Source organism: Castanea sativa, chromosome 7 (assembly GCF_040712315.1).
Source record: "Castanea sativa cultivar Marrone di Chiusa Pesio chromosome 7, ASM4071231v1".
In the NCBI taxonomy this organism is placed as follows: domain Eukaryota; kingdom Viridiplantae; phylum Streptophyta; class Magnoliopsida; order Fagales; family Fagaceae; genus Castanea; species Castanea sativa.
The window spans coordinates 4104039-4117488 of NC_134019.1; the positions used below are offsets into that span (position 1 = coordinate 4104039).

Sequence of the window (13450 nt, forward strand, 5' to 3'; positions counted from 1 at the left end):
TTGATGATCGCCATTGCTCTCTTTTTTCTTTGTTTGATGGTTTTGATGATTTTGATAAGTGGGTTTTGATGATTTTGATTAGTGGTTTTGGGATTTTGATGGGTGAGTTGATGATGGAGGCTGACTTGATGGTGGTGGTTGGGCAGGTTGATGATGGAGGTTGGGTTGATGATCGTTGTTGCTCTTTTTTTTCTTTGTTTGATGGTTTTGAGATTTTGATTAGTGGATTTTGATGATTTTGATTAGTGGTTTTGGGATTTTGATGGGTGGGTTGATGATGGAAGCTGGCTTGATAATGGTGGCTGGGTGGGTTGATGGTGGGTGTGGATTGATCGTTGATGGTGGTTGGGTGTTGGTTATTTTGGGTGGTGCATGTATAGAATAGACAAACTGATATAGGTATTTTGTAAAAATGTATTTTATAAAAATAAGCGTGTAAAATATAAAAAACATGTTTTTCTTTTTTACAAAATTGATAGATTTTTTTGCATTCACTTATGTGGATGCTCTTAGAGCATCAATATACAAAATTGATTATTAGAAAAAGAAAACCAACTAAAAAGAGAAACTAAAATCGTACAAAATCAATTTAGAAAAGGAATATTTTTCTTTTACTTTAGATATATCACTTAAAAGATAATATATAAACAAGCCTATATCAATTGGAATTCAATATATACCATTTTTATTAATACTGTTCCGTATGAATCACCCTCTTGTTCCACTTCGGACCAAATTTCGGTTCGTTCCGGCCCGTTTTGGCCATTTCGGCGAATTTCGACCGGTACTGAATCTACTGATAAATGCAGAAAATTTTTACCTTTTCAAGTTTTAATAGCTATTACCTGAATAGAGCCACCCATCACAATTCATCTTACTTCGTCAATAGCCTCAGCAACTTGGCCTTCTTCAGTTCTTTTCTTCTGCACTTCATCCTCTTCGTTCTCTTCTTTTCTTTGTACATCGTCCTTTCCGTTTTCTTCTTTTCTTCTGCACTTCGTCCTCTCAGTTACCCTCCACTTTTTTTCATTGAGTTTTGTATTTTGGCATTTCAGTCCCAATTTTTTAGTTTTGTGAGCCACTCCACATGACTAGCATGACTAGCATTATAATAATACAATTCTAAAGGAGAGCTAATAGGTTGCAGGCTTTGTGTCTTTTTCATCCTCTGTGATTTTTTTTTGGTCTAGTAAATATTATTGTTCTTATATTTTAAAAAACTTGTTTGTTATTATAATAATAATTATTAATATTAAATATGGGCTAATAACTTTACGATTCATGATAATTTTTATAGGTTTGACCAAAAATATATATCAAAATGGTAAAATATATATATATATATATATATATATATATATATATATATATATATATATATATATATATATTATGACTGTACTTCCGAAAGTATACCAGCATTGACCGGTACCGAAATATTCCATTCCAATGACCAAACTGAAACAAGATCCGAAATGGTATTCATAATATTGATATATACATATATATATATATATATATATATATATATATATATATATAATTTATTTACAACTAGATTTTATAATTTAAAAAACAAAAAACACAAAATAGAACAAACCTAAAACCGTAGAAAGCATAGGAAGAAGCAGAGGAGACAAAAGAGAAACACACACGCTGAATATCAAAGATTCAAACCTTGGCTTGGCTTGGCAGATTAAAACCATGAAGAAGCAGAGGAGAGAAACGGAAGAGGAAGAGCACCCTGACATTATCAGCAGTCTACCAGACTGTATGCTCGCCCATATCCTCTCTTTTCTCCCAACCAAACACGCCATTCTCACAAGCATTTTGTCAAGCAGGTGGAGGGCTCTCTGGACTCTTGTCCCTGTTCTTCACTTGGACAAGCCCACGCTTGATAGTATCAGAACTTCGACCTTGGATGACATTTAATTACCCAGAAACCCCTCCACCCTTCGCAAGCTGTGCATCGATTGTCCTTGTCGTTCCTTCGTTGACAAATGTGTCCAAGCCGCCATCCTGCGTGGCGTGCAAGAGCTGGACCTTGTTCTCGACCTTGATAATCAAGCTAAGGAGTTGCCCAGTAGTGTCTTCTTCTGTACAACATTAGTGGTTTTGAAATTGAATGGCCACTTTCTTCTCAATCCTCTTGACTCTGCTTCTTCCTCTTCTTCAATGTTCCCAAGTCTCAAGATTATACAAATTTCACATGTTTACTATGCTAACCACAACTCTCTCTCCACACTCCTCGCCGCCTGCCCGCTTCTCCAAGATTTGAGGATCAAAGTTAGTGATTCTGATTTGGATTTTTTGGACAAGGAAGCAGACAAGTTCAATATCCTTGTATTCATTCCTACGCTGAAAATATTAGTTTTGGATTGCTCTTTTTTACACTGGTCGTTCAAACTCCACATAAACACCCCGGCTCTCGAGTACTTTAATTTCAAAGACAATTTGGACAATGAAGTTGTTTATGAAAATCTCCCCAACTTGTTTAAATCAATCCTTGATGTTCGTGGATGTTATTATCTAGACTGGATGTGGAAATGGGGAAAATGGGCCATTAGCCATAGTTGCTCAAGAATATAGTTAGTAGGCACTATTCCAGAAGTATATAAAAGACTAATATCTCGACTCTTAGAGAGTCGATTTTAAACCTATAAATCAAGTCTTTAAGACTCGATTTTCATGTTCTGATCAAATCCGATGTGGCCCTTTTCCATGTGGCGACCACCTGGAAATCGAGCCTCTAAGACTCGATTTACATGTGAAAAATTAAATACTCTATTTATGTTGTCAGTTGGACCAACGGGGACTCCAGGTAGATATCGAGTCTTATAGAGTCGGTTTTTAAAAAGGAAATCAAGTCTCAGAGACTCGATTTGCAATGATTGGTCCAGTTTAATCCACGTGGTTAGGGCAGCTGCTCTTTATCACACAATACTTATCTTCTGGGGTCTTCCGTTTCCCACACCAAAAAATCCAGCAGCTCTTTCTTCCTCTCTCACTCTCATACAAAACTTCAAATCAAACTCACCCTCCATTTACACATTCTCATGTCAAGTAAGGTTTTTATACACTCTCTCTAGTTGTTAGTTTTTTTTTTTTTTTTTTGAATAGTTGTTAGTTACATATATGTAATGTTAGGGTTTTTTTATGGGTAGTTGTTAGTTACATATATGTAATGTTAGGTTTTTTATGGGTATGTATCATGAGTTTTTTTGTTTGGTTTGTTATTTTTCTTTATATTTTTGATAGAATGATTTGAAGATTTGTGTGTTTAGTTTTTTTTTTTTTTTTTTATTTGAGTATGATTAATGAATTTTTTATTTTTTATTTTGTTTAGAAACAAATGGTAATGATTGAGTATATATGCTAATGTGGGGTTTGTACATGCATATGATGTAACAAATTAGTGTATATATGCTAGGCTTTTTTTTTTTTTTTTTGATAAGAAGTAAAAAATATTTAAGATATATTTGTATTGTTAGGCTTTTATCATGGCTATTTTTGTTGTTGTTTGGTTAAATATTTTTCATTATTTTTTTGTTAGAATGATATGAAATTTTGTAGTGGGGGTAAGTGTTGTCTTTAGTTTTTTTATTTGTTTGAGTATGAAATGATAATGATTGAGTGTGTTTGTATGTGATGTGGAGTGAGTATATGCAAATGTGGGGTGTGTTTGATGTAAGAAGTTGTAATTTTTGTACTTTGAGTACATAAAAATGTTTTGTAATTGTGTTAAAATATGTCACTAACATATTACCCTTGACTCTAATAGGTTCACAATCTCTTAAGAATATTGACATAAATGTATACTACAGTGGACCCCTTTTCAATCCTGAATAGATTGACGCATTCCCATTTCAAGGGCCGAGTATCGAATGCTATTACATGATGATACGTCGTAAGTTGAAGACATTGAATGATTTGAAGATGAAAATAATGAAAGAACTAAGTTTGAGCCCTACTTGTTATGATATAAATATTATTTATCGTTACCCACTAGTTTTTTTTTTTTTATCATTACAAACATACTTTGTTATGCTACATTTAGAGTATGTTTTCTAATAAGATAGTTAATCTAGTCAACTAAAGCTTGGTTAACTAAGCAGCTTTTATATACTTATAAAATAAAATAAAAAACTAAAAATTAAGAATAAGTAGCATATATATTAACCGAATCATATAATTTAGGAAATTTGACACAAAATTAGAGTGTATAACCTCTGTTTAAAATTGTTTAATATTGACTTAAATAATTCCTAGAAGCTTTTAAAATAAATAAATTGAAGTTACATGACGTGCATGAGGTAGAGACTTACTTCAGGGACAGTGGACCACGCATTGGAGGACCATAAGCACCCACTGGCGGGCCATGTTCAACTGTCGGGCACAAATATGGGAACCTGGCCCATGCCCAATACTGGACTAATAGCAAACACCCACCAATCTGATTAGCTTTCTTATCGCTTGCCCTGCATAACTCTCGGTACAACCATGCAAGGCAAGCACTTCCCCAACTGTACCTTCGTGGGTTGCGAAGGTCTTCCAACTGCTGCACCCACATTAGATGCACCCTATCGCCAGATTTGTCCATGAAGATTGTGTCCCCTAGTAGCGCTAGGATGTAGCATCGTGCGTACTTATGCAACTGATCCTCTGTGTCATTAGGTGGCAATGGATTGGCAACAGCTTCCAAAAGCCGTTGGAAGAGAATCCTCTGGCCATGAAGTTCCTTTCTCTGATTATTTACAGGTCGGAAGCCAAGAAATTCGTCACACACATTCTCTCATTCTTTCTGCGTGCTCCCTGTAATGGCCTCGCCGTCAACAGGAAGCCCGAGAAGAACCTCCACATCTTGTAATGTGATGGTGACCTCACCATGTGGCATGTGGAAGGTGTGAGTCTCCTGCCGCCATCGCTCCACTAAGGCCGTTATCAGGCCGTCGTCAATCTCTCTACCTAGGGTCCTAAGGAGTCCCTCCAAACCAAGGGCCTTAATGATGTCAACGACTCGGTCGTCCACCATTGGCTCTCGATCGGAGAACTCTTCACTACAGACACGGCATTTAAGAGACCCTGGATCCTGCACAGAACAAAACCATGGATTAATATATGACAGCAAGTGCGTGTACATTGTATGAATCAAATGCGTGTACATTCGTTAAATTTTTAGTGTTGTGTTTCACCTGCCCATTCCAAATAGCTTCTAACCGATGGTTGGCTTGCAACGTCAACACCGACTGGTCAATGGGGCTAGGCTATGTGTGGTCAATTTGTCCAGCATTTGCAGCAGCCATACTGCACAAGAATGATAAGCAATTAGCACGTAATAGACATTATTGAAAACAAAAACAAAAACAATCTTCTTCTTTTTTCCTCATGGACACTGGAATAATTGTAAGCAGGATCCGGCAGCGTGTGATGCAAGCCAGATAGAAAAATTGCAAGGTTAGTATTTAATCCAATAAAAAGTTATTAGGTGATATAACATTACTTAAAATTATACCATATAAGTATGTGCATACATACATACATACATACATATATATATATATGTGTGTGTGTGTGTGTATATATATGTGTGTGTGTGTGTGTGTGTGTGTGTGTGTGTGTATATATATATATATATATATATATATATATATATAAAGGGCAAGACTTAGGTACAGTACTTAGATGTTGTTCCTTAAGCTCCCATTTTAAGATTCTGCCATGTGGATTTTTGCACATGGGATAAAGTGAATTTTTTAGTTAAGTAGTCACATGACTAAATTTTAAAAAGGGAATCTGAAGAACAGCACCTAAAGTACTGTACATAAGTTTTATCCATATATGTGTGTGTGTGTGTGTGTGTATGAGAGAGAGAACGTGTATCTTTGAGATTTAGATATAGACTGCAAACTGAAATTTCAGATGCCTTTGCAGTTTCAGATGCCACAAGCTCAACAAATTTTATTCTTTTTTGACAATGAGGGTAGAAAAATAGTGCACAAATTTGTGAAAGATTTAATTGCTCTTAATCTTAGTGATTTAAGATCATTGAGAAAGCAAAATCTCAACTTTTTTGTCAGATATCTCAAAATAAAATAATGAACACAATATGATCTCATTAACTATTTTGTGATCATTACTTCATAAAGACCAGTTTTTCACTTTCATCGTTCCTTCTTGATCTCTCCCAAATGATCTAAATTCTCCTCTTCTTAATATTCTTTTATAGCAATTAAACCTTTAATTAATCATAAGTACCAATTGCTTTCATTAACATGAAATTATATTGATGTTCATCACAATGCTAGACCCTTATGTTACATTGGAATTCTACCTCAAAAAAAAAAGGTGTGTACAGCTAGATTCTTGACTTATTTGCTATGACAGAAAAATTTTCAAAGCCGTAAAGCAAATCAGTAGCCTCTAATATCTGGAAAAGGGAAATCATAGAATAGGATTTGGCAAACAATTCTCTCTAAATATAGGTAAAAGAATGGGTTAATAATACAAAATCATTAGTGTTGCTTTTGTCAAGCTCTTACTTTGGCTTATGCTATCTATTATTGACCAGTTGGTGGCATAAACTAAAGCTCAGATACATTGAGAGTAAAAAAGGGGGAGAATTGGACATATTCCTTTAACACTTGTTCAATCTAAACTTTCATTGATACAGTCAAGTGTGAAATTGATTATGTGATTAATTATGTTCTAATTACATGCCAAATATTCAACCTTAAAATATGTAGTTTCAAATTGGGATGACTAAAATATCAGTATTTTATTGTTTGATTAGCAAGAGGTTTCAAGGAAAGCAATTTGTACAGAAAGCAATTTGATTGGGAAATTGTAGCCATCGAAGTTCTCCTCTATACTCAAATGAGTGAGATTTGGTGATGTGATCATTTGATTAGTCTAAACTAAAACTCCAGCTTTCTCATTTATTTGCAAGCATATTAATGTGGATTTGTACACTGTTATCATGTAGATGGATATGGTAGTGAAAGGTAAATTCCCCATACGCAAAAACTCTAATTGAAGCCACACAGAAAATTTTAGATAACAAAAAAAAAAATAAGAGCAACATTTCAATAGAACAAAGAAAGGATGCCTAGTAAGTAATCAAGGCAAGAAATTTTGTAAATTTTGGTGTTTGTGATAGTTACAAATCTAAAATTAAATAGAGAGAATAGTGTTACCTCATGTTAAATTTTCTCAAACATGACAATCTCAGCACAATCAAATCAATCAGAGTACCAAATGGAAAATTAACAAATAGAAAATTCCTCATGTTAAATTAACAAATAAAAAAAATTTCTCGCATTTTCTTGGGAACCAAATAGAGCACCACACAAAGCAATCAAATCAATCATAATTTTGGAACAAAAACCACATGAAAAAATCACACTATTAAGAGAATCATACCTAAGAGAACTGAGTGAGAGTGGAGACTGAGTGAGTGATTGAGAGTGGAGAGGGCGAGTGAGAGAGGCGTGAGCGTGAGAGGGTGGAGAGGCGCGAGCATGAGAGGGTGTGTGAAGGTGGAGAGGCGTGAGCTTGAGACGGTGGAGACGGTGTGAGAGAGGCGTCAGAGGGAGAGTGAGAGTGACAGAGTGGAGAGAGGCATGAGAGGGAGAGTGACAGAGAGTTCTGTGCGAGAGTGAGATAGGCGTTAGGCTTGGATTAGTTTTGAAAAAACCCTTTTAGAAATCGAGTCTCAGAGACTCGGTTTCTAGGTGGCTCCATAGGTCACATACAAATCGAGTATTTAAGAGTCGATTTATAAATCGAGTCTTAGAGGCTCAATTTTCAGGTGGCCGCCACGTGGAAAAGGGCCATATCAAATTTGATCAGAACATGGAAATCGAGTCTTAAAGACTCGACTTATAGGTTTAAAATCGACTCTCTAAGAGTCGAGATGTTAGTATTTTATATACTTCCGGAACAGTGCCTACTAACTATATTCTTAAGCAACTATGGCTAATGACCCATTTTCCCCTGTGGAAATTGACAAACTTCATGGGACCACTCTATAACATTAGATCCATGGAATTGTGGATAGGAACAGCAAAGGTAAGGGGCACGTTATTTTTTTTCATGCTCTTTCTATTAGTGAGTGTGTTGTGACTTTTGTTGTGTTGTCCTGCAGTACATCCTCGAACACTCGTCGTCTAATCATTATTATGAAGTTCCCATGTTCCATAATTTGTCTTCCTTGAAGTTTTATAGTGACTTGTGGGGTATGTGGTCTCCATGGAATGCAGTAAAACTATTGATTTGTCGAGCTCCAAAGCTACAAACACTCACCTTTGAATTGAATTACTGGTGTTCCGTTCATAGTTTTTCAATTGACATTCCCTTGAAGAAGCCATTAGATGTTCTTGAATGTCTGTCATCACACCTTACAACTTGTCATTATAAAGGATTTTCAGGGCATGCCATGGAACTTGTTGAACAAATCCTGAAGGAATCAAAAGTATTAAAGACAATGAAAATCACTTTCAACAGTGATCTAGACTCAAAGGAGAAGCTTCGTATTCACGAGGAGATAATGAAGTTCCCAAGGACATCTCAAACTTGTCAAATTGCATTTGACTAAAGATACTTCCATCTTTACTCTCTCTATCTCTCTCTTAATTGTCTAGAAGCAGTAGTGTTATGGGAATGCCCATTGTTCTTTGCATCCTTCATTTGAAACTTTAATAAATTCAAGATTAGAAATATTTGTTTGAATCTCTTTTTACTTATCAAAAAAAAAAAAAGATCAGAATTATTTGTTTAATTGTGAAGTTCTCTTGTATTTTCTTTTGGAAAACATTGCGTACAATATATATAGTGCTTGCTAATTCCAGTAACATCTTATATAACGTGGATGCTCCATTCAACCTATTGTTCTAAACTATGTTAATGCTGAAGTGAGTCCTGGGGACTCAATTTTGCTCCAAGGGTTCTTGATGGTGGTAGAAGGGATTCTTTTCTGTAGGTTTTAATCTTTACTTCTTTAGTTTTTTTTTTCCGTTTGAGCAATTTGGAGAGAAAAATTTAGCTTCCCAAGCCCACGGCATCTTCTCTTTGAGTGCAAAAGTTTTGTTTCTTATGGTGTCAAGTGTGGAAAAACTTTACGTAAGGCATTGTTTTGTTTCACATTTAATACTACTCTTGGTGATTTTAGGCTTTCTGTGGTAGCTGAGAAAATGCAAGAAAATAAAAGAAGTGAAAAGTTTCAGCATCAGATGAGAAAGTACAAAAAATTCAGGAAATATAGGTTATGTTGAGATAGGAGCCCCCTCTAGATGATTTCTTAGGAAATTTACAGATGAGATAGGAGCGATTGAAAGACAAGAAGAAATTAAACCTACATGCTTCATCCACTGCTTTAGCTTAAGGTTCATGTTCTTGTTAACTTATTTTCATAGATTTAAATTGAATTTTATTCGTAAATGGTGTTCGTTGTGCTTAAAAAAATATTAGCATAAAGCTTGTAGTTGAATCATTAGATGGCAACTAGCCTACTTTTCCTTTTATTCACTGTGTAATACACTCATGTACAAAGAATAGAGTTTCTTATGATATTAAAGCAGGTGATATATCTAAATCCTGTCACTTAATCTCTCATTTAAAAAAGCTAATCCTATCACCTAATCTCTCGTTTAAAAAAGCTAAATATCTCACGTATTTGGCCTTTTAAATGATTAAATTCACCACCCAAAAGAATAGTCTTGTATTCAAAAAGCTTTGGACACACTTCTTTCTTAATGTAATAATAATAATAATAACAATAAAAAAAATATAAAAAAAAAGATATATCACAATTTCTTCTCAAATTGGAGTTATTTCCTCCTACTCACTATGTGGCGAATTACAAGGCTATTTACTATTATTTAAACAACTCATATGATTTATTAAAAAAATCTTATGACTAAATTTATATATGGATTATCTCTTCAATCGTTACACAGTGGGTTGGAGAAAGATGGGTCCAAACCAATTTGAAACTAAACTTTTTCTTTATATTTTTGAGACAATCAATAATTTATCATTACATCTATTTCAATATTAATAAGAGAACAAAATAAATATATGCAACAATTGTTTAATAATTTATTTTCACTTAATCATTTGTGATCTATTAAAATGAAACTCAACAATTTTTAAATTTTGTAAATCATTTATAATTGATCATATAAAATATGTTGGAGCAATTGTCCTTCAATGTACAAAAAATCAAGGAATCCATAAAAAAAATTATCTTTATTTTGCTGCAATGCCTACTAATAATACTCACTATTGAAAATGTATGTGTTGTAATTGCAGTAAAAATTAGAAGGATAAATACAAGTACAAACATTGTATAAAGGAAATAGCGTGAACGATGAAATTAAAAGTCATGTTAATATGTCTACAGTCTACTATTCGTTTTACCAAAAACTAAGCTAGTGTTCAAAGCGCCAAGAAGCCAAGTGGTTGTTGGACTGACTTATTGTATGTTCCAGCGAAGTGCCAAGTTGTTGGTAAGGAGTAGGAGCGGGAAAGGGCTGACGCAAGTAAGTGTAACTGTGTAATTGAAGGAACAACACCCCCCGGCTCAAGTTAAAAAAACAAAAATAAATATAAAAATAATAATTAAAAAAAAAACCCAAACAATCCTTTAAATTGAGCCAAACAATATGACATCACTCAAAATCTAAATATTAAATCTACTTAGATTGTGTTTGCTTTGATGCCACTTGTTGAGTTGTAAGATTAACCCCAATTGAATTAACTAATTGCCAAGGATCTTGTAGCTGATCAATTGGATATCTTCATACGCAAAGTACTTGGAGGTTTAGGGGGAGAAAGGGTTCGAGTTGCGGGGTTAATAGCATATTGTAACTATTTCAAAAAAGAAAATTAACTAATTACTCAACTTAATTAATTAGAGAAGTTTCATGCAATGTCCAATTAAAGACATAACCACACAGCCAAACTAAAGAGTATGTAGTGGAAAATAAATAGACATGACAATATGGTAATGATGGGAAAAATGCAGAAAAAAACCCGGATAAGTGATAATGTAAGTCACCACTCCGAAAGAATTTACTGATCTAAAATCGAGATTACAAGTACAAAAAATTTTACACAATCCCAAATAATTACCTACAGTAGAACCTACTATTACTAGCTCAGCTCCTAGCTTGTTGGACTTTAATTCATAACAAACTTCTTCAGCGTTTATGGATCTCCCAGCAAACTTCAAGGTGCACAAATCTCCTTTTGTAGGAACTCACAAGTTCAATGAGTGTAAGCTAGACTTTTCTCTCTCATCCATCTTTGAGCTTATTTTGATTGTGTTTTCAATTGATATTGCTTGAACACTTTCCAGTCACACTAGAATAAGACTAAAAATACAATTAAACAAAGTTTTGGATATGAATTGACAACATCTAATAATTCTGGACCTAAAAATTTTACACATTTTTTTTTACAAGATAATAATCTGAAGTTTCAATGTACTAACATAGTACCAAAGTAGTTTCTCCCAAAAAAAAACATAGTACCAAAGTCTATGCCAAAAAAATAATATTTAATAATACAAACCAAAAATTTAACCTTAATATAAAGAAAGATTTTCATGCAGATTGTTTAACAAAAAAAATAAAATAAAATCTCATCGAAATTTAACATTCCATTAAAATGAAGTAAATACACAAATCTCTTAATGGTTACCATGGTATTAATTCCATTTTAGTAAATATATTTGGAGTGGTATGAAACAAACAAAACTTCCTATCTTACCCGACCATGATGGTTGAGGTCCACATCCCATCACCTCTTCAGGGTGGGGAAACAAAAGCAAAAAAAGGCCATATGGGGGAGGATAGGAGTCTAGCATTTTTTTTTTTTTTTTTTTTTCTAAATCACGTTTTGAAAATACTATCTTTAATTTTTTTTTCCTTTTCAAAAAAGAAAAAAAAAATTAAATTGACTGGATTTTAAATTAAAAAATAAAACAAAAGACACAAAATGAAACAAACCTAAAACCGTAGAAAGCATATGTATAAGCAGAGGAGAGAAGCGAAATGCACGCTGAAAATCAGAGATTCAGACTTTGGCTTGGCTTGGCAGATTGAAAGCATGAAGAAGCAGAGGAGAGAAACGAAAGAGGAACAGCACTCTGACGTTATCAGCAATCTACCAGACTGTATGCTCGCCCCATATCCTCTCTTTTCTCCCAACCAAACACGCCATTCTCACCAGCATTTTGTCGAACAGGTGGAGGACTCTACTCTCGTTCCAGTTCTTCACTTAGACAAGCCCACGCTTTATAGTATCGGAACTTTGACCTATTGAGGAGTCACTTTTTTCTCAACCCTATTGATTCTGCTTCTTCCTCCTCAATGTTCCCAAGTCTTAAGGTCCTACAAATTTCACATGTTTACCTTTGAATTTACACACCAGTGTAGGTCTCAATGTTCTGGACCTGACAATCGCATGAAGCCGCTGGATGTTCCTGAATGGATGTCATCACACCTTACAGCCATTCATTATGAAGGATTTTCAGAGTATGAGATGGAACTTGTTGAACAAATCTTGAAGGAAGCAAAAGTCTTAAAGACAATGAAAATCACTGTTGAAAGTGATCTAGACTCAAAAGTCGAAGCTTCGTATTCACAAGGAGATAATGAAGTTCCCAAGGGCCTCTCAAAATTGTCAAATTGCATTTGATTAAGTATTCTTCCATTTTTACTCTTATCTCTCTCTCAATTGTTCAGAAGCTGTAGTTTTATGGGAATGCTCATTGTTCTTTGCATCTTTCATTTGAAACTTTAAATGGATTTTAGATTAGAAATACTTGTTTAATGGTGAAATTCTCTCCTTCTCTCTCTATCTCTCTACTTGTATTTTCTTTTGAAAAAAAAAGTGCATAGAATATATAGAGCTTGCTATATCCACTAACATATTATATAATGTGGATGCTCCATTCAGCCTATTGTTCTAACTTTGTTGATGCTGAAGTGAGTTCAGTGTCAAATTGCAGTCGACTAGGATGCTTCCATTTTTACCCTCGCTTTCTCTCTCTTTTCTCTGTCGCTCTCTCTTAATTGTCTTGAAGTAGTTGTTTTATGGGGTTTCTCTCTCTCTCTCTCTCTCTCTCTCTCTCTCTCTCTCTCTCTCTTAAATGTGGGGAATGCCTATTGTTCTTTGCATCTGTCATTTGAAACTTTAATTGTGTGTTTGGCTGGAGGTGAAATAGGGAGGAGAGAAAAGAAATGAGAGACAACAGGGCAAAAAATTGTTGGGAGGAGTGTTTGGCTGGGAGGGAGAGGGGGAGGGAATTTTGGTGGAGCCCAGGAGTTTTCTCCCGAGGCCCACCAAAACACAATCTCCCCAAATTGGGGAGAATGGGAGAGAAAATTGTGTAAAATTTTTTTTCTCTTGTTTAATAGTGTGACTCTCTCTCTCTCTCTCTCTCTCT

The 13450-nt window shown here is 34.6% G+C and overlaps 1 pseudogene; it reads left to right on the forward strand.

Moving 5' to 3' along the window:
* Nucleotides 1-98: 98 nt before the first annotated feature.
* Nucleotides 99-8677, forward strand: LOC142643869 (putative FBD-associated F-box protein At3g50710; annotated as a pseudogene).
* The last annotated feature ends 4773 nt before the right edge of the window (nt 8678-13450 follow it).